This window comes from Meles meles, chromosome 16 (assembly GCF_922984935.1).
Source record: "Meles meles chromosome 16, mMelMel3.1 paternal haplotype, whole genome shotgun sequence".
Lineage (NCBI taxonomy): Eukaryota > Metazoa > Chordata > Mammalia > Carnivora > Mustelidae > Meles > Meles meles.
The window spans coordinates 52,917,059-52,939,332 of record NC_060081.1 but is presented as its reverse complement, the minus strand read 5'-3'; the positions used below and the strand labels follow the sequence as shown (position 1 = coordinate 52,939,332).

The 22,274-nt window shown below is 38.6% G+C and overlaps 1 protein-coding gene across 1 annotated transcript in view; it reads right to left on the bottom strand.

Annotated features, from left to right (window-relative positions):
* Positions 1-22,008, bottom strand: part of RNF24 (ring finger protein 24) — a 112,920-nt gene extending 90,912 nt beyond the window's left edge. Inside the window, exon 1 of the mRNA XM_045980338.1 lies at positions 21,873-22,008. The gene's annotated coding sequence lies outside the window, so the exon portion shown is untranslated. The remainder of the gene's footprint in view (positions 1-21,872) is intronic.
* Between the last annotated feature and the right edge of the window lie 266 nt (positions 22,009-22,274).

Here is a 22,274-nt window from a genome sequence, read left to right as displayed (position 1 = left end):
TTTCTAGAACAATGTTAAAAATACAATGGATACTGTTTTACTCATGAGCTGATGAGATTGTTTTATCAGTAAATAGGATGTGCATACCATGAGACACAGACACACACACACACATACACAAATATATATTAAGGAGGTCTCCATCTATTCCTAATAAACTACTTCTTATAGAACTGGAAAATGCATTCCTTGCATTTTACTACTTCATTTTACCAACTCAGTAACAATTAATCTTTTTAATATTCCTCTTATTCAAAGGTAAGCACTTGAGGACTACTGATGAGCAGCTCTGACTTCACTAGAAGAACCTGTATTTGTTTAATCTTTAGATTGGGATTTTTTGAAAAAGAACCTGATTGATCTTTGTGAGGTTGCTTTAGTGAAGCAGCTAAATCAGTTGACAGACACAAGAATTAACATATGATTGAAGCCACACAGCCCCCCTTCACCAGGCAAGGAATCAGAGCATATAACCCATCTGAAATATGGACTTTGAATCAATTTTACAACCCTCAAATGTAAAATTTAAAAAAAATAAAATTTCACTACAGACAGTTGGCAGCACTACTACAATTATTTTGACTGAGCTCCTCCCCGCCCCCAATTTGTTACAGAATAACTTTTGGAAACTTCACAAACTATACCATTGTAAGTCCCATATAATTGGTAGGGTCTTGAAAATAGCTCCACTGATTCCACTGATGGCTTTCACTTTAAATTTCAGGAAAGCAAATTTGGAGTTTTTGTATTTGAAATTCTCTTAGTGTTATGACTTCTAAAGCAAAAGGGCTAGACATTGGCTTAAATAAGTAAAAATAATGTGCATGTAAAAGCTCTATGTTGAATAGCTATATATATAATATTTTCCTCACTGCTTTGTGTTTCTTGATCATACTGGTTCAGGTTCAAACTGATTGCTAATGTTAAAAGATTCAAAATACTGTAAGCAGAATTATAAATATATCATGTATGGATTTTGATTGTACTCAATGCTGCAATACAATCTAGGAAAAAAATCACCTTGAAATTGCTGAAACTGGATAATCTTTTTTCTTCAAACAATCCTTTAGAATACAAACCAAAATGAACATTTTTTATAGTGTTTTAGAGTTTATGACTAGCATTCACATATATGAATTTCATTTAATACTTAAAATCACTGTGGGGTGGGTATCATACTCTGTATTCAGATGATGGAACTGAGAACGGTCCAGTAAGCTGCCCAACTGAAACCAATGAGTGGTGGAAGAAGGGCTGAAACCCACATCTGAATCCAAATCTTTTACTCTTCCCATGAGATCATGCTGTCTTCCATGATCTCATGGGAAGAGATCCAACTGTTACTATCTGAATGGATACACAAATGAGATGATTTCTATCACTAGTTCCTGTGGGCTGTAAGCATGCTAATGGATCCTTGATGGTTGTCCCTGCCTTAGAGAGAGACTCAAGAAAGGTGAACACTATAATACCAAACAATTTGGAATTATTAAATATATATATTTAAACTTTTAATTTTGAAACTATTTTAGATTTACAGAAAAGTTGCACAAGTTACCATAAACCCTTCACTTAGCTTCCCCTAATGTTAAAATCTTACACAACCATGTTGTATAAGGACAAGAAATCAACACTGGTAGAATACTATTAACTAAACTGCAGACTTCATTCAAATTTCACTAGTTTTTCTACTGATGTTCTTTTTCTTTTCCAGGTTCCAATCCAAGATCCCATTTAATTATGTCTCTTTAGTCTTCTCCCATTTACTTACATCTCTTTAGTCTTCTCCAATCTGTGACAAAGAACTGTGTCTTTTAAATTAAAATTAAAGTTTATTTTATTCTGAAAGTGTCATGGCATTTCTGGAAACAGCACTGAATACTGGAAACCTGCTTTGGGACTTGCTGGGTGTATGCAATAGCCAAGAAAACATCCTGAAATAAAGAGCCAGAGTGGCTCTAAAGACAGAAAAAGAGCCATTCTTTAAATAAAGGGAAATGTTGGCTGTGACAATATGGAGAAATCAGTTGTATTTAAGACATGCCCACAGAAAATATATCAACAATCAGTTATAACTCCCCGGAAAAACACAGAGTACCAGACAGAAATCAATACAACTCTGTTTAATGGAGCAGTCATGAAAGATTAATTTGTTTTTAAATTAAAGGACTTAAGTTTGTTCAGTCTATAGGTAACTTAATAATTACATTCAAATATACAAAAGATTATTAGACGGCACTACATTGGAGAACCTGGGTGGCTCAGTGGGTTAAGCCTCTGCCTTCGGCTCAGGTCATGATCTCGGGGTCCTGGGATGGAGCCCTGCATCGGGTTCTCTGCTCAGTGGGGAGCCTGCTTCCCCCTCTCACTCTGCCTGCCTCTCTGCCTACTTGTAATCTCTTTCTCTGTGCCAAATAAATAAATAAAATCTTTAAAAAAAAAAAAAAGAAGGCATTACATTTCCTTTACATATGGACCCCCTTTTGTAAATTGTAGCCTAAAAGTAGCTGAGCTGTGGGTGACTCTAATTCAAACCCTGAACCACAAGGAAAGTGCACAGCCTCTAGACCTTATCCAAGTTACTTTGGGAGAAATGGCAAGAAGGTCCTCTATAAACCTTTATAGGTTACCTCATATTCTTGAAAGTTCTGGGTTGAGCACATTAATTCCAGAACTTTATTGGTGAATTTTCAATTACTAGAAAAGGTAATGGTTTTTCAAAATTCTTACATGAGCTAAGAATCCCTGAAGAAGAAAAGATGATGAGGCATAAATTGTATGTATTAAAACATAAACAAGGAAGTTAAATAAGCCACAAGTACTTCTAGAGTGGTAAAACAAGAACCAGCTAACAAATGAAAAAGATTCTGTTGATTGAAGATTCTGCTATTGTACAGCCTTAAAAATGAGAGAAAACAATGTATCTGTGGTTTAGAAATTCATCAGCCAGGAAATGAGGGTAAATCCGAGGGCTCCACCACAATAAGTGAGCTCTTTGGAAGATGCCACAGCAGAAGCATTAAGTGCAGACTCAATCTTAGCCACTCCCTTCACTAGGACTTCAGGCAAGTCTCAATTTCCTCATGTGGTAAGTTACATCTGTTTCTGGAGGATTTATCTGGTATACAGCGAGTGTTCATCAACATTATCAAGGTCTTTTCTGGTTCTTTGCTGCGAGGTTAACATTGAGTTGGTGTCTGAATTTTCTTGAGTCAGGGATAATTTGAACCTAGGCCACATTTTCCTGGGCCACTCTGTTCTAATCCAAATCTTCGAGCCTGGGCCATGAGTGGACTGCATTCTCAAGTGACTTGGAGTAGAGAATTCTGGGGAACAGGAATTAGTTTAGCTACACTTCTTCAACAATAGTTTCTAGATGGCTAATCTGTATAACTTAAAAGTCTATCGGTTTTTAGGTCTTAATTTTGTAGGAGAATTCTATAGCCCTAAAACAGCATCTGAGATACTCACCACTAACTCAGCAAACCTCATATAGTTATGAAACCAGCAAAGTATTCAGGCTGCTTGATACTTTGACACTGGTGATAATTACCTTAAGTTCCTCAATATTATAGTCCTATGCATGGCCTCAAAGCCTCTCCTTTGTCTACTGGGATCACTTTGTTCTTTTAAGAAAGATATGGGGAGACTTCACCCTTAAGATGATTTCAGGCAGACTATGGAACAGCTGAGATAATGGCACAGATGAAACATGTTAGTTCAGTATTCTGGGGGTGAGTCTGTTTCTACTGATTTTTTTTTTTTTTTAATTCTGAAAAGGTCACAATCATTCCAGAACAGTGAATAATTCTCTCTAAACAGGTTTTTAAGAGCCAAGACTTACAATATCATTAGCCCTGGAAGCTCTTTCCTATATAAAAACATTTTATAAGACCACTACTAATCTTCATCATGTGAAACACTATTATTATTCTGACTTTGTAGATGGATATAGTAAAGACTATTTAGAAGTGTGTCATTTTTTTCAAGATCAGGAGTAAGGGATGGGTGACCGAGGTCAGATGAAGCCTTACAGGGCATATGTTCCCAGTAAAGTCACTATATATCTTAGGGTTGGGTCTATTCTATGTTTGATAAGTTTTCTTGGAGGCCACTGGGCTCAGGGGGAAAAATTCTACTAACTAAACCCACAAGAGGCTAGCTCATCAACTCACGAATTCAAACCAGGAAATGTATAACAATTCTCTCTTGGAAGATCCTGTGCACTAACCCAATTACAGAAAAGAGAATCACATATTCTTGAGATGTTCCCATTACATTCTCAGCTCTTCACCTGTAAAAAGACATTTCCATTTTGAGAACCAACATCATCTAGAGAAATACAAAATGCTCCTTCTCTGGTGGAAAAGATACAATGACAAAGCTCTTTAGTTTTCCCTTTTATCATTAACCAGATTGTAGTAGATTCCCCACCTAATATCTTTTCTCCCTTTCTTCCACTGTAGGTAGAATTTTTAGTGGGGCACATGGCTGTATTTCCCAGCCTTCCTTGCAGCTACATATGGCCACATATCTCATGGATTCATGTGGAAATATCTGGAAATTACGCTTAACAGGGAACAGAGGGTACCTTCTACTTTCTGCTTCATCCCTTTCTCCATCCTGTTTCTTGTAACGTGGATGTCACCATCTTGCTCAATAAGAATATGGTTTATAACCAAGAGGGATTGTAGAGTGCCAAGAAAGAAAAAAGGACAATTGATAAGAGGTCCCCAATGCCATGAAGTTCCATACCAGACTTTTGCCAACTTGGACACGAGGGAGAAATAAAATTTAATGTTGTTTTAAGCCAGTTGTTGTTTTGGGTTTTCTGCAACTCTTAGCTGAATCCATTTATCTAATACATAGGAGTCCTAGGTAAGTATTACTCCAAATTATTTTGTATTAACAGACCATTTGGAATAACAGACCATGGCTTCTAATTCTAGTACAGAAAAATATGATTTTTGCTAAGGCGTATCATTAGCCTTCTGTCATGCAACACATTAGATAACTAATTAGAACACAAGAAATCTGACATTATAATACTAACTTCTTTATGTAATGTAGTAAGTAGTCTAGGACCATCAGTAATATATTTACCAGTTACCTTCACAGAACCACAGAGTTAAAGACCATCAGCATTAATTATCATAGTTCAGTTGCTCCACACTTTATATAGAGGAAGAACCTGAGGCACAGAGAAGTTGGGTTTTTCAAAGTCAAAAGGCTGTCCACTCCCCCACCAACTTTTGTAGCTTTTTAAACTATATCCACAAACTTGGGGGGGTGGAATATGCTCTCAAAGTTTTATTTCTGTGCATCCTGTTTCCAACATTTATACAATATATATAATCATTGGCTATCCCCAAATAAAATATCTAATCTTTAGCTCATCAACCTCACATAAAAATTAAAAATGCAGTATATAACCACAAATATTAGCATGTAACATGTAGCATGTAATCACAGATTATATCATAATATTTGAGTTATGCAGAATATTCAGCAGGAAAATTAGTTACAAAAGGAACCCCTTAAATGGCACCCCTTAAAATGCCATTCTTTGGTTTGCAGCTACAGTAACTATTTACAGGGCTTTTCTTATCATTTGTGTACTTAAAAAAATCATTTCATCTCTTCTTCCCACAGGATAGGTCAATGTGCCTCTAGGAAATTTAATATCGCTTTATGTTATAAAAGAGAACACAGACCTTGAAAATGTCATGCCAGGGGCACCTGGGTGGCTCAGTGGGTTAAAGCCTCTGCCTTCGGCTCAGGTCATGATCCCAGGGTCCTGGGATCGAGCCCCATATCAGGCTCTCTGCTCCGCGGAGAGCCTGCTTCCTCCTCTCTCTCTCTGCCTGCCTTTCTGCCTACTTGTGATCTCTCTGTCAAATAAATAAATAAAATCTTTAAAAAAAAAAAAAAAGAACAGAAAATGTCATGCTAGGTAAAATGAACCCAATCACAAAGGACCACATATTGTCTGATTCTTTTTACATGAAAGCCCAGAATAGGCAAATCTAAAGAGACAGAAAGAGTAGATTAGTGATTGATTAGGGTGGAGAATGGGGGCAGGGGGCAGTCGCAGGATTGAGGAGTGATGGCTAGGATCCAGGGTTTCTTTTTGGGATAATGAAAATATTCTAAAAATGATTGTGGTAATGGATGCCTAACACTGAATATACCCAAAGGCACTGCATTACACACTTTCAATAGATGGGTTACAAATGATGTCTCAAAAGAAGCTGTTTAAAAAAAGGAGGGGCGAAAAGAGGACTTTAGACAACCAACAGAAATGATGTACACAGAATCTCCTAAAAAGTTAAGAAAGTATGTAGGGCAGTTAAATAATAATTTTTTTTTATATATATATCATCCGACCACCACTGGAATGGAACCTCTAAACCAGCCACAGCTCAGCAGCAGGCTAAAATGCAGCATACCTGGTTCCATCCATATAAAAAGGAGAGAACTGAGATGTAGCAAAGACTGTTCTTGTGTTCATTCTTTCCATGTCCCATTCCTTGCCTAACAACAAAAATTATTAGGAGAGAACTTTATTAAAGAAGACTGACTATACTCACAATATCTCTGAAGTAACTCAATTATAAATTCAATAACTCTGAAGCATTCCATTACAATTACCTCCATCTGAGGCTAAGAGAGGTAGTAATTCACCAAAGCCACATAGTTAACAAATAGTATGTCCAGAACTTAAATACCACATGCCTTTTTTACCTTTATGAAAACAAGTTTCTAAGTATGCAAAAAATATATGCTTAGGTTTTTAAGAGTTGGAAAGTTAGTCTGAATAAAATCTAAATGCAGGTTCCACTGATTTCACTGCATTTGTGGTGAGTTATCTTAACTTGCATAAAGTACTGAAATTCCTTATGAGGAGGCAGTTTTCATTTGCTTTATGGGAACTTTTCAGTCAGATCATATTAAAAGTCTGAAAAAGAATATTAGAATTACAACCTCAGATCTAATAAATTCAGAACTGAACTATACCTTAACTTCACTAAATATATTGGAGTTATTCAACAAGAGCTTCTCTTACCACAAGATGTAAGATTTCTATAAATTCAGACTGAACAATACCTGGTACCTTAAAGATACTCAATAAGTATTTATTGATCTGAATAAAGGTAAGATGGTAAATCCAAGCAGTATGCTGGATGAAATAATTGAAATAGTCTTAAAAAGACAAAAGTCACCTTTGTATCTAGCAGAGGATAGAAAGGAGAATGTATAAGCTTTGTGGCCTCCAAAGAACATAGTTTCAACCCCACTAATCCCAGTGGCCCACCACTTTCCAGCCCACATAGCACTTAACAAACAAGGGAACAGGACAAAGGCTGCACAGTGGGGTCCAGGCCCCAAGGCTTCTGGTTGCATTAAACAAGGGTGAGGAGACAACCGCTGAAACACAATTTCCTAGAGGGCTCTTAAAAAAAAAAAATACTATCTTCATCCAAACAGTGAAATCAACTGTACTACAGAGCAAGTGCAATGACTTAGAGAGAGTAGGTATTCCACAGGCACCTGTTCTACAGGTAGGAAAGTGTAATGGGTTTTTCTTGTTTTTGTTTTTTGGGTTTTTTGGTGCTGAATCCTGGGGAAAATGCAATTTCAGTACTAAAACAATTTTAAAAACCTGATGAGTAAATTAGCTTTGATGCTTAGCTCAACTGACTAAAAATAAGTATACTGATCTTATCTATGGTCTTTTGAGGTATCCCTTTATAACAGCATTCTTTATCTTTCAGAGAAAACCCACAGTAGTATTACTTAAAAATAAACAGCATAATCATAGCAGAGTTTGCCTATGAGAAATCATACTAGCACATACTTTTAATGGCCTTCTCAAATAACCTTAAGGCTCTCTAGAGATGGTCACTGAGCTAAGAACACCAGCCTATTTTCATTTTTTAAAAAAGATTTTATTTATTTGAGAGCAAGATCTCATGAATGTGGGGGCGGGGGGTGCAGAGGAAGAGGGAGAAGCGGATTCCCAACTGACACTGGAACCCAAGGCAGGGCTCCACGTGGGGCTCAACATTGGGCTAGATCCCGGGATCCTAAGATCATCACCTGAGTCAAAGTTTGATGCTTAACCAAATGAGCCACCCAGGCATCTCTTTAATTTTTATTTGATATCAAGGTTACTTTCCCCACAACAAACAAATTCAGAAGCTGAATGAAAACAATTTGGCTTAAGGAAAAATAGAGTAGGACCAATAAGTAAGGTTCTTTTCAGCATGACTTTATTCAGTAGTTTTACTACTCCTTACATGAAGACTTGAAGTTAAACAAGAGGTATTCTGAGAAATGGTGATCAGATGACTCCCATAAAGCACAACTTAAATAAAGCTATTCAATGAAGAATTCTCCCTGTCTCTAAAGCTACTTAAGCATTAATTCTATAATATACAACTTTGATTTCTTTAGTCTATACCCAATTTCATGAGAACACTGACAGTATTTTAGGGACACATACACAAAATGCTCAGCCTAAGAAGGTATGATCAGACATTCAGAGGCTGGACCACATAGACTCTGGAAATCCCCTGATTTTTTAATCCTAATCTAACACTCTTTCCACTGCTTGAGTCTAGTCTATAACAGGCTTCCACATATACACCTTTAACATTCAGAGCAACTAGAGTCCACATTCTCAACTGGTAAAAGAGTACTCATTCATATTTTGCTCAGTACTCAGAATTTCATTGTAAAATTCATTAAAACAGAAGATAAATGCAATTCTTTTTATTCTGATTCAAACTCATTATCTTTTATCAAGAAAACGATATTATAAAAGTACCTGACAGTCTCTCATACAAAGCATATGTCAGGGTAACCCCAAATAACCCTGCTTGATGAGGTAGTCTTCTTTACAGAATTCCTGTTAATAAGTGTGGAAGAGATAAAAGAGTAAGAAAATCACCATCCAACCACAATGGATGAAATATCTAATACTGACATGACCATCAGTGGGGTCTTGCATTGTAGCATTACTACAAGTGGTGTTGCCAGATACAGCAGGCCTCTGGATGTGATGTAATATTAGCGACCTCCCAAACATCCTTGCCAAAACACTGAGGTCTGATTTTAGTCAAGCCTCTAGAGGTCACTTCTATTTGTAGAAAATACAGGGAATAGACCAACAAATTGACACCACGATAAAACAGACAAATTCCAAATACGAGAAATTCTATAGGACAAATGACCCAGTTCCTACAACTAGTCCATGATACACCAAAAAAGGAAGGGAGAGAGGGTGGGAAGAGGAACTGCCCTAGATCAAATTAGACATGAGAGACAAAATGATCAAATATGGTCCAGGGACTTTGAATCCTGATATGAACAAGACATCGCTAAAAAAGGTATTCTTGAGACAATCAGGCAAACCTGAACTGGGTCTATCTATTAGATGACACCAAGGAGTAAATGTTAATTTTATATGAGAAAGGTATTTTGGTTCTATAATAAAAACATCTCTGATTGCACAGAAGCGTTCCAGGGTGCACCTTGACTGCACCATGGTCGTTACATCCAGTTGCATCCGCTCAGTCATCTCTTACCAAAATGACTAGGAGGAGGAATGCCCAACAGAAGAAAAATACAGAGGATGGACCTTCTGCAACAGAGCTAATGGCTATCAACATAGACAATATGTCAGAAAAGGAATTCAGGCTAACAATTATCCAAGCAATAGCTAGGTTGGAGAAAGCCATGGATGACCAAATGGAATTGATTAGGGCAGAACTAAAAGCCACCAGGGATGATGTTCAAAATGCTCTCAATGAATTCCAATCTAATCTAAATTCTCTAAAAGCTAGGGTAACTGAGACAGAAGATAGAATTAGTGATCTGGAGGACAAACAGATAGAAAGGATCAAGAGGAAGCCTGGAACAAACAGCTCAGAAGCCACGAAAACAGAATCAGGGAAATAAATGATGCCATGAAACATTCCAATGTCAGAATTATTGGAATCCCTGAAGGGGAGGAAAAAGAAAGAAGTCTAGAAGATATAATAAAAACATCTTTACTTTTTTTTAGAGATGCATTTAGAAACATGTCAGGATACATATACTGACATGCTGGAGATTTGCTTAATACTTCAGCAAATGACAGTGAAAGAAAAAAGGATAAATGAAACAGATGTGGCAAAACCATGGTAACAGTTGAACATCTGAGTGATGGGCATATGGAAGTACGTTGTACTATTTGTCTACTTTTGAGTCTATTTACAATTTTGTATAATAAAAAAAAATGAAAAAGAAGAACCTCATTAGCAAAGAAGCCTGAACAGTACAGGTAAACCTATTAAGTAATACTAATCTCAGAAAGAAAATAAATGGATTAATAAAAACAAAAATCAATGGCAGTTGATTATTTAGCAATTGAGTTATATGGTAAAGCACTGATTTTCTCCTTATATAATATGGTCAGTGCTATACACTAAATGTTTTTATCTCCCAACCCCCAATTCATATACTGAAATCTCATCACCAGTGTGATGGTATCTGGAGGTGATTACGTTATGAGGATGAAGCCCTCATGAATGGGATTAGTGCCATTACAAAAGAAGCCCAGATAGCTCCCTAGCCCTTATCCACCATGTGATGCCACAGCAAAAAGACAATGAAAAAGTACAATTTATGCACAAGGAAGTGTGTTCTTACTAGACACTGAATCTGCTGATGCCTTGATCTTGAACTTTCCAGTATTCAAGACTATGAGAAATTTCTGTTGTTTATAAAAGACACTCAGGCTAGGGTATTTTGATATAGCAGACTGAATGGACAAAGACATTCAAACAGCTATGTAATATACTGTTTTATTCCTGAAATAGATTATTCCACAGAAAACCCACAGCAGAGAACAAGCAGTTTCACAGAATACATTAAAAACAAAACAAAACAAAACAAAAAACCCCTTAAGAACGCAGCTGTCGGTTTCCTCTCCTCAGAACTGTGTCATGCTTTTATATAATTCTAGAATTCTAAATGGTAGTGAATTGAAATACAGAAAATTGAGACACAGAAAACAGAAGTCACAGCTGTATTTTGAACTGAATATTATGAATTTTTCTTTTTTTGTGTAATCATTTGATCACTTTCCTAAGAACCCTGGACCCAGTTTACATCCCTCCTGAAATAGTATTTTAACTTTTAGTATACAACATTCATAAGGTATTCCACATAAGAGTGCTGACTAAAGCTCTTTGGAACTCCATTTTCTTATCTTCCAAGTAGTTCAAAGTAAACCAAATGGAAAATCAATAATCTTCCAGAAACATCTTCAAAGCATAACACATTTCATTTCTAACAGAGCAGAGGTTCTTAACCTCTTTTTAGAGTTATGAATCCCTCTGAAAATCTTTTTATAGAAAGAAAAATGTAGATTTTTTTTCAAAGGTTTTATCATAGCTCAGAAGGCCCCTGTTAGAAACCTTTGTAATACAGTGTTCTCATGGATAAGCAACTTTTTTTTTTTTAATTTGACAGAGAGAGATCACAAGTAGACAGAGAGGCAGGCAGAGAGAGGGAGAGGGAAGCAGGCTCCCTGCTGAGCAGAGAGCCCGATGTGGGACTCGATCCCAGGACCCTGAGATCATGACCTGAGCCGAAGGCAGCGGCTTAACCCACTGAGCCACCCAGGCGCCCGGATAAGCAACTCTTAACAAAGTACAAATTCATCAACTCAATACTAACGGCCTCCCATGAGTTAGCTCAGACTTTTCAACCCTGTTGGCCACTATTTCTCTAAGCACCACACTTTACTCAAATGCATTTTATGGTTCTCTGAATAGGACTCGCTATCTTTGTTCTGAGTATTTCCACTATCTGCACATTCCAGGCTATCCCAACCAACCATCTATCTGTTCTTCGTGATCTGTCATAAGCAATACAACCTCCATGAAATCTTCCTTGATTCCCGAAACTTTCCTCTGAATTTGTCTTCTATCCTATACTTCAATACTTTTCCCCATTTTTAAAAAAGATTTTATTTATTTATTTGACACAGAGAGAGATCACAAGTAGAAAGAAAGGCAGGCAGAGAGAGAAGGAGAAGCAGGCTCCCTGCCGAGCAGAGAGCCCGATGTGGAGCTTGATCCCAGGACCCTGAGATCATGACCTGAGCCGAAGGCAGACACTTAACCGACTGAGCCACCCAGGCACCCACTTTTTCCCATTTTGTATCATGGTCTACACCAAATGCTTCTCTAATCTGGTATTCTGCATGATATTAACAGTGGAAATGAAAAGTATTACCAAAGAAGTTCTTACTCCCTGTAGTGGGCTGAATGGTGGCCCCCCAAAAGATATGTCCACATTTTTACCTGAGGAACCTGTGAATATGACCATATTTGGAAAAAGGGTCTTTGCAGATGTAATCAAGAATCTGGAGATGAGATCATTTTGATTATCCAGGTGGACCCAAACTCCAATGACAGTGTCTTTAAGAGAGAAAGAAGAGAAGGCCATATGAAAAGAGAAACAGAGATCAGAATTATGTAACCAAACCAAAGAATGTATGGAACCACCAAAAGCTGGAAGAAGCAAGGAAACACTGTCTCCTAGAGTCTTTGGAAAGGATGCAGCCTTGCTGACACTTTGATTTCAGACTTCTGGCCTCCAGAATTAGAATTCTGAGGATAAATTTCTGTTGTAGCCATAAATTTTGTTGTAATTTGTTCTGACAACACTAAGAAACTATACAGACCCTTCTAGTCATTTTTACTTATTTCTTTTTTTTTTTTTGTATATTGCAGTTCTGCAATGGTTAAATATTTCAAGAGCATCAGAAGAGATTAAAAAGATGTTGAGGCTCCCCAAATTCCTCCTTATTCTCCTGCTATTTTCTGCAACAGTCTCTGAATATCTTTTATCAATAGTCTTTTGAAAGTGCCAGTACAGGATAGCATTTGAATAGGAAAGAGCTATATTCCTGTGAAAGCTGGTATCACCAACTGTAACATGTGGTGAGGTAGAGGATGAAAGCCTGGGTTTTAAATCTGGCTCCTGACCTTGTAAACCAGAGCAGGTTACTTCTTTGACGTTTTATCATCCATAAACTATTATTTGAGGGTTGCTGTAAGAAGTAAATAAGCAATGCATGTAAAACTACTGGCATAAAAGATATTTAGTAAAGGTCAGCTAATATGAAGGATGATTTTCCAGGTATAATATTGTCCCTGGCTTTTGATATGCTGTTCTATGATTTAAAAAAATCATTCTCATTCCCACAAAAATTCATTCTGGCCTGTTTTCAGGAAAAATAAGTTTAAGTAAAAACTTTAAGTATAGCCAACCAGGAGATTTCTAGTATATTTCTGAAGAAGCTTTGCAATTCTTTTGCACTAAAGGAAAAAAACGAAAGCCCACACCTTTGATTTCCCTTCCCATCCATTTCCTATAAACTACATTAGCTCATACTTTGATGTTTCATTATCTGCCAAACTTTCTCTTTCAGTTCAAGATGAAGAGCCTGTTTGGATAGAACGCCTAGGTTCTATCTGAAGCTTATATGACTGAGTATAATTTTTCATGCCCAGAGTTGGGAGAGAACAATAAAGAGATTCAAGAAGAGCATAATTTTTTGATTTATCTAGATGAACCTAACAAACATAGATAACGCAGCACCTTTCAATCTCCAAACTCAAAAAAATTTTTTGAAGGTAACATAAAACATACTGACAGACTGTGGCAAAATTATTTTTAGAATTCTTAAATAAGCACTGTCATCAAATGAATAGAATGTTTACACTTGTAGTGCCATATCTGCACTTCTTTCCTTCTCAGTTAAATTATTCTGACATTAAGTTTGCTAATGGAAGAACTGAATCTGATATGAACACTAGCCTAGTTGGGAAAACATAAACAACAAACAAAATGAGACACAGATTTAAGGCAACATACATAATCAAACTTCCACAGAAGTCTATGATTTATATAGAAGCAAGCTTTATGACAAGATGAAAATTTACTAACCTGAATGTCCAAAACATTAGAAGATGACAATGAAAAGAACAGGTAAATCTCACTTTAAGAACGGTCAACAAAAAAAGGAACTTGGTAAGCAGGTAAACTGGAAATTATTTACAATATAAAAACATTCACTACAGTTACTTTGGAAGTAAGCAACTCCAGAATACCTAGCAGCACTGAATGCATAAAAATTCAAGTTGCATTTCACTTTTTCAGAGCAAATTTACAACTTAAGGTGAGGGTCACTTATAATGGTATCTAAAAAGTGGCTTTCTTTCCTTGCCACTCAGGCTTGCTCCAACTCTCTGGAGTACCATGGAGGCACAGAGCAACTCTCTGGTGTCAGACTGTTCTCAGGGCAGATGGAGAGCCCAGGCTGGTTTTCCCAGGAATGGCCAACCCAAAGTAAGGCCACTGGCCAGCTATTCCTGGGCCAGCTGGCATGGAACAACGTGTCTGGTTCCTACCTCCAAAGCAGAGGAAACTCAGCCAGCTGGCTTTCAATGGGCTGCACTAGTTGGAGTGCTCACAATTCCTTTCAAACCATCTGGCATTCTTTTTGAACCCTCAATTTACCCAGCACTACACTCTGATGTCTGAAATGCTCAGATAATTGGAGGGATCCCCACTGCCTACCTAGATAAGAAAAGAAAAAGGCAGAATAACTGTTAAGTCAATTACTTCAAGAAATAATTTCTAAAGTCAAAAGTTGCTCTCAATTTTAGTTTGTATATTATCTATCTTAAAATCTAAACTATTCCCATGATTATTAAGCAAACTTCCAAAATAAACATCAGGCCAAATAAGAAGAAAATAGGCTACACAGACAATTTAACACATAGAAAAGTTGTAGGGCTTGTTGAACATGACCCTCACTACTCTGAACTTCTACAGAGCCTGTCTGTATCCTTCATGTGGCCCTACAAGTAGACTTTGTATTGCTACAAATACTTATCTTCCCAGACAACTAGCAAGTGAAAACAACAGTGTCTGCCAGCTGCTTTTTTTTCTTACAGCTAATTAAAAAAAAAAAAAAATCTGTTAATGATAATATTGGGTGTTTTAAAGGTTCCATTTCTAGAAATAAGTAAACTTAATCTGGAGTAACATGAAGAAAGGACCTCTCCTCCAGGCAAGCCAAATAAAGAACAGGACTTGGCTTGACATAAAAATATTTTATTAAGTAGTCAAAAGGACTTATCAAGTGACCAAACTATTGGGAAGTGCTATAGGGTGCTCACCTGTCAGGACTCTGGGTAGCTCAGTTGGTTAAGTGTCGGACTCTTGATTCCGGCTCAGGTCATCTCAGGGTGAGATAGAGCCCTGTGTTGGGCATGGAGCGTGCTTGGGATTCTCTTACTTCCTCTCCCTCTGCCTCTCCCCCCTCCCTCTCTTAAAAAAAGGAGGGGGAGCTCATCTGTCCATTGTAGATCATTTTACTAATCTATCACTAATCTATTACGAATATGGGAATAGAAAGCCAAGCAATTAAAATAATAAAACAAAACATGGGTGCCTGGGAGTCTCAGTGGGTTAAGCCTCTGCCTTCCTCTCAGGTCATGATCTCAGGGTCCTAGGATTAAGTCCCTCATCGCACCGGGCTCTCTGCTCGGCAGGGAGCCTGCTTCCTCCCCTCTCTCTCTCTCTGCCTGCCTCTCTGCCTACTTGTGATCTCTGTCTGTCAAATAAATAAATAAAATATTTTTTAAAAACCAATAAAACAAAACAAAACAAAACAACTGAGTTGCTTTTATAGCCAGTACACCTTATAACATAGAAGTACTCTGAACAAAAATATTAGATCAAATAATAGAAACTGGGCAAGGCTATACAAATAACTGTAATTATAGATTTCATTGTGTTTACCCCCATGCCAAAGTACTGACTTTAGCATTTTACATATTATTTGATATACACAACAAACATATGAGGTGGATACTACTATTTCCATCTTGCAGATGGAGAAACAGAGTCATCAGGAAACCTGTCCAAAGTCACATGGCTAAACTGCAAGAGCTGGAATTCAACTCCAAGTTGTCTTACTCCAAGAATCTGGGTGCACAACTGCCAGCATTAAGTTATATTTATAAAAGAATGAAATTTAAGAAAAAATTCAATCATTAATACAGTCTTTGTAATTTTTTCAACACTAAGTGTAGCAAAGGTGGTAATTAAGGGCACATGGGTGGCTCAGTCAATTAAATGCCCGACTCTTGATTCTGGCTCAAGTCATGAGTTCAGGGTCCTGAGATTGAGCACCTCAGGTTCCATGCTCAGCAGGGAGTCGGCCTGATATTCTTTCCCACTGCCCCTCCCCCCATTCATGCTTGCTCATGCTCTCTCTCTAAAATAAACCTTTTTTAAAAAGTGGTAATTAAAAGAAAATTAACAAACACTGATTTTCTTATCAGAAAATTTTTAAAGAGCAAGAGCTAAATTTTTTAAAAGCAGGTTAAAAATGTCAGGTTTGCCCTTTTTTGCCAGTTGCTATTCTAAGGGACAGAGTGGTAAAGAGGACAGATGGAAGTCCTTGTCTTCTTGGAGTTGAGGTTCTAGTGGGGGTAAGAGACCAAAAAAAAAAAAAAAAAAAAAAAATCAGTTAACAACAGAATTTCAGAGTGATACATTTTAAAGGCAGTAGGAAGGAAATGTATATTTCTTTTTTTTCTTAAGATTTTATTTGACAGAGAGAGAGAGATCACAAGTAGGCAGAGAGGCAGGCAGAGAACGAGGGGGAAGCAGGCATCCCGCTGAGCAGAGAGTCCGAAGTGGGGCTCAATCCCAGAACCCTGAGATCATGACCTGGGCCAAAGGCAGAGGCTTAACCCACTGAGCCACCCAGGCACCCCTATGTTTCTCTTTTGAGACATTTAACCATGAAGGTAAATGAAAAGGATGGATGGGAGGTCAGGGGGAAGTTTTTTTCCTTTTTTTTTAAAGATTATTTATTTTTGGGAAGAGAGACAGGGATGGGGGTCCCCGTGGGGCAGAGAGCCTGATGCAGGGCTTGATCCCAGGACCCTGAGACCATGACCTAAGTGGAAGACAGACGCTTAAACCATTGAGTCACTCAGGTGCCTCCAGGGGGAAGTTGTTTTTAATTTTGTTATGATTTTAAAATTATTTTTAAAGTTGGGCAACATCAGAGCACATGGATAGTGCTTGGAGAGTTGGTGATGATGCAAATGAATCATAAATTCAAGAGTAAGTCCTTGATTAGGTATGAGGGAGAATATAGAAGGGAGGGAAGCTGGCCTCTCATAGAGGAGAACATAAAACATGGGCCCTAAGGAAGGTGGATTTCTAGATTTGGTGAGTGGAAGTTGAGTGGTTTCTCTCTTTAACTTCTAAACCTCCACAAAATATGAAGCCTACTTATCTGCATGGGGAAGGGTGGGCTGCTCATGAGTTTAAAGAGTGGGAAGAAATTATTAATAGTTATAGGCAAAAATATTAGGAATCTGATTGCTTTTCTGGGCAGTGCTGAGAGTCCACTTCAGATTTCTGGTCATGAATCTGAAGTTCTCTAATAGTCAACCACTTATGTGCACTCATGGAAAAACTATATGAGAGATAAAACAGCTATAAAAAGAAAAAAAATCCTGGCTTAAAAAAAAAAATGTATCCAAGAGCATATGTATCCATGTCACAGTCACTAACGATGTCAAATCAAGCTGTGGTCTACACAGTTCCATTTGTCTCCACCCCACAACAAAAATTCTTATAAATAATGTATCTGTCATATTTAGGCATGACATATTTAATCATGAAGTTTAAAGATTATTTCTTTTTGGTCATGAATGTTTCTGCTACTTCCTAAGGGAGATTTAAAAAAATGAACCTGATATTCTTGTACATCTGAGGTGACTGCGTTTCATTGCTTAAAGAAACTTTCTATGTGGTAACTGAGATCCTAAAACAAAAGATCCTAAAATATTCCAGAGTGGGAGAAAAATAGGAATGGGGATTAAACTTGGATTGGACTTCTTAACAGCAACACCAGAAGCTAATGGAACAATGACTTCAAAAAAGGGACACTAATTTTCAGTCTAGAATTCAATATTCAGCTAAACCACTATTCAAGTAGGGTTAAATGAAGACATTTCCAAATATGCAACTTCTGAATTCAGGAAGAATTTCAGTTTGTATGTGCCTTGTCTCTGGAAGGTACAACAGAATAAGGAAGCCATAGGATTCAGGAAATAAAGAATCCAACACAGGAGGAAGGCAAAAAGAATTCCCAAGATGATGACGAAGGGAAGTCCTCGATGACAGATATGAAAAATAGATGAAACATACTACCTGAAAATATTGAAAGATTATCAGTTCTGTCAGAATTTGAGCATGAGTCAGTGACTAAGAAAACAAATCAAGTGAAAAACAAACAAAAGAGGAAATTATTTAATTTAGAGAAACAAAACCACAATATAGAAAATGTAATACTAGTACACTACAAGGCTCATCTGTGAATAACAGGTACATAGTCACAGTCATATAAATACTGAATACTGACTTGACTGGGAACTGTAGTTATGAAGGACAACCAAGTCCTCAACTCCAAAACAGAAGTCCATAGATGATGTCCAAAGATAGAAAATCAAGAAATACGTTTAAACATCAAGAATGAAGTAAATATAAAGGAAAATACTAGAAGGAACTGTTGAGAGTTGGAAGCAGTTCAACATTCTGAAACTGCTGATTTTTCACTACTCCTCAATCTAAAAAATGGCAATTTCATATAAGTTAATATATTATAACATTACCTTATTACTGACTTTATTTTATTTTTTAAAAGACTTTATTTATTTTTGCATGCATGCACACTGACAGAGCGAGCAAGCCAGCACAAGCAGGGGAGAGGAGCAGAGGGAGAAGCAGACTCCCCACTGAGCAGGGAGCTCAATAAGGGACTCGACTCCCAGAACCCTGGGATCATGACCTGGGCCAAAGGCAGATGCTCAACCAACTGAGCCACCCAGGTGCCCTATTAATTGATTTTAGAATAAGCTGCCATTTGAACAGAAAACCATTATTGATAGAAAATGCTCTAAGGAAAAAAGCTCTACTTTTTGTTATCAGACATTGTTGGGGGAATAAAACATTGCAGTTTGGGGTAACGAAGTGTTACCATACATGCTATCACCATCACTGACGTAACAGTATTAGTATTGCTAATATAAAGAATATATTTACTACTAAAACAGCACTTAGCATAATTTAATCTATTTTCATGATATGGAAATTACTTCAGAATTTTTCTTCAAACATCATACTACTGAAATGCTGAACTATGGGTTGGTGAAGAATTTTATTAACAGAATGCTAAATAAAAAGGTCAGGATGTTTTTAAGTTCCTTTCTTGATACAAACAATAGCTAAGTCACTCTTGCAAAATGAAGTTCCACAATACTGTGGTACTATGCAAGCCTGTTTCAGTGATAATTCCGGTTATACTACTCTGTTTATCTAAGACTTCCCCTTATGGTTTAAGGGAATTCCCCCCCCCCCAAAAAAACTCACTCAGGCAGTTATAAATTATTAGGGTTGCTTCAGTATTACTCACACCAGTTTATGAAGACCTTGTTTTTAAGTTAACTTATTTTGAGTTAAGTTCACTGACATTAAAATTTTATTTAAATTCTTCATCATAACACCAAAAGTTCTCCAAATTGAAAAATCAACCTTTACTAATTTTAACTTCTACAAAAGAAGAATTTGATCATGCTAACATAAGTTAAGACTTTTACCAAGAATAATACATTCCTATCCAACTAATGGCAAATTTCCCCTTCAAATTAAAAACAAATGTTTTTAATAGCGGGAATATTCATAAACAGATGCTGTGGAAGACTGCTTAGTTTGGATTTCATTTTGCACTAAAAACTACCAGGCATTAAAATACACATGATTAAAGAATAATCTTAAAGAGAATCTTAAAACTTAATCAATTCAATTATTCAGGTTACCCAATAAGATCCTCTTAATTTTTTTACCGCCACAATTTCAACCAAAAGATCATAATAAAAATCTATTTTGGGGGCACCTGGGTGGCTCAGTTAGTTAAGCAACTGCCTTCAGCTCAGGGCATGATCCCGGAGTCGCGGGATCAAGTACCACATCTGGCTCCCAGCTCCAAGGGGAGTCTGCTTCTCCCCCAATCTTCTTCCCTCTCATGCTCTCTTTCACTGTCTCTCTCTCAAATAAATAAAATCTTTTCAAAAATTCTATTTTGGAAATGTGTTTCTTATATACAAGTTTAGCTAATTTCCTATCACTCTGCAAAATTATAAGGGTAAAAAAGAAACTGAAAATGCAACCAACAATATTTTAAAACTTATAAAATCCGGTATAAAAAGAAAAAGGTCCAAATGAAAGACCAAAGAATAACTGGTACTACTACAAATGCCTCCTTTTAATTGGTCTGCATCAACTGTAACTCTTCATAACTTTACCAAAACAAAGTCAGGCAGTCCAACCCATGGAACCAAAGTCTGTGGGAACCTGCAGAGCTTCCTTCTCTCTGGGGATGAGGACAAGGATAAAAGGTGTTCTGTTTTCCAGAAGTCCTGTAAGAGGAGCCATTGAGCTGGGCCACACAACCAGACAACAGAGCACAGGAAAATTCAGATCAAAGCAAGGACGCATGCCAGGGTAATATGCAATAAAACCTTCTGCCAAAGCACTCAGAAGAAAAATGCAAGGAGGAGAGAACCTGCTGGACCACCTTCTTAACACAGGGAGACAGGGAGAAACGAAATCTGCTTCTACTGAAGAGCTGAGAAGACAGTGTCCTGGATATATTGGAGTATTTCTGTAGACATGTATATGAGTAAATAGATTACCAATGAATTAAACCCAGAAGGCAGTGTCCTATATGTTCTGGAGTATGTATATGTACGTATGTATGTGTATATATATATATATATATATATATATCCATTACTTAAACCCAAAAAGCAAAGTGTTCCAGGTATATAGATATATGGGAATATTAATTTTCAACGAATATTATAAAAACATTCATTTTCAATTAACAAAACGCACTGGTTTTACAGTAAGAAACATACAATATTGTTTGAAAGAATACCAGAGACAGAATTGCGTGAAGGTCCGATAAAGTAATAATCTCTTTTTCTTCATACCTTTTTAAATCTCTGATTCTCTCATTTCGTAGGGGACATCGAGGACGGGGAGACACACACGCACACACAAAATTATGACTCCGGAAACAAAGAAGGGTCCTTAATTCTCCGGCCTGTGGAAGCACACCCGCCCCCCACCCATAGATAAGGGCCACCACCTGACTTTAATTAATGAGTACGCTGAGGCGAGAGATCTCACTCCAACCCACAGTCATGCCCACAGTGACAAACGGGCACGAGACAAACGCCACAAAGAAAGGGGAGGGGTAGGTGGGGACCAGGAAAACACCGCCACGCCGCGCCCCCCAAGGCGCGTTCCCATCGCCAGCTCGGAGGCAGCCGCCCTCCCATCCTCGTCCTCGCCCCCGCGCTCATCCAAGCCGCCTCCCCAGCCCGGGGACCGACGCCGGGCACGGGCTAGCGGGGCGTGCGGGACGCCGCGAACCTTCCCTCTATGACCTCCCGGTGACAGCCTCGCGCCGCCCTTTGTGCGGGACTCAGCCTCCGGCCCCGGTGGACCCCCCCGCCCCGCGTCCCTCCCGGCCTGGGCCGCTGTCCCACCCCTCCCCGTCCCCGCCGAAACGCCCGGGAGTGTGAGTAGGGGAGGCTGGCGCGGGCCCGCGGTCTCTTCAGCATCCCGAGCCCGGAGCCGCCAGGTCCCATAAACCCCAGCCCCGGGACGACGGCCCCCCGCCTCCGGCGCTCTGCCCTCGGTCCCTCACTTACTCGGGCGCGCCGGCTGCGGCGGCGGGTGTGTGGGATCGTCAACGCCGGGAGGCAGGAGGAAGGCTGAAGGCGGCAAGCGTCCGTCCGGACCCAGCGCGGCTGAGGTGGCGACGGCCGACTGCGCTCGGCGGCCCCCGACAAGGGGCGGGCCCGACGGGGGAGGGGCGGGCGCCGCGCCTCTCATTCATGCAGCGGGGGCGGGGTGAGGAACCCGGATGCCCGGGCAGCTCCCGCCCACCTCCCTGAGGGCGCCTTGGCTTCAGAGTCTGCAGTGCGCAGGCGCGGGACTTGGTGCCCTTGCCCCGTTGCGCCCCGCCCGCTGGGGGGGGTGGTACAATTCCACGAGCTGCTGCAGCGGTTAGACCAATTCCCTCATCTGTTTAGTATTTTTGCATGTTCTGT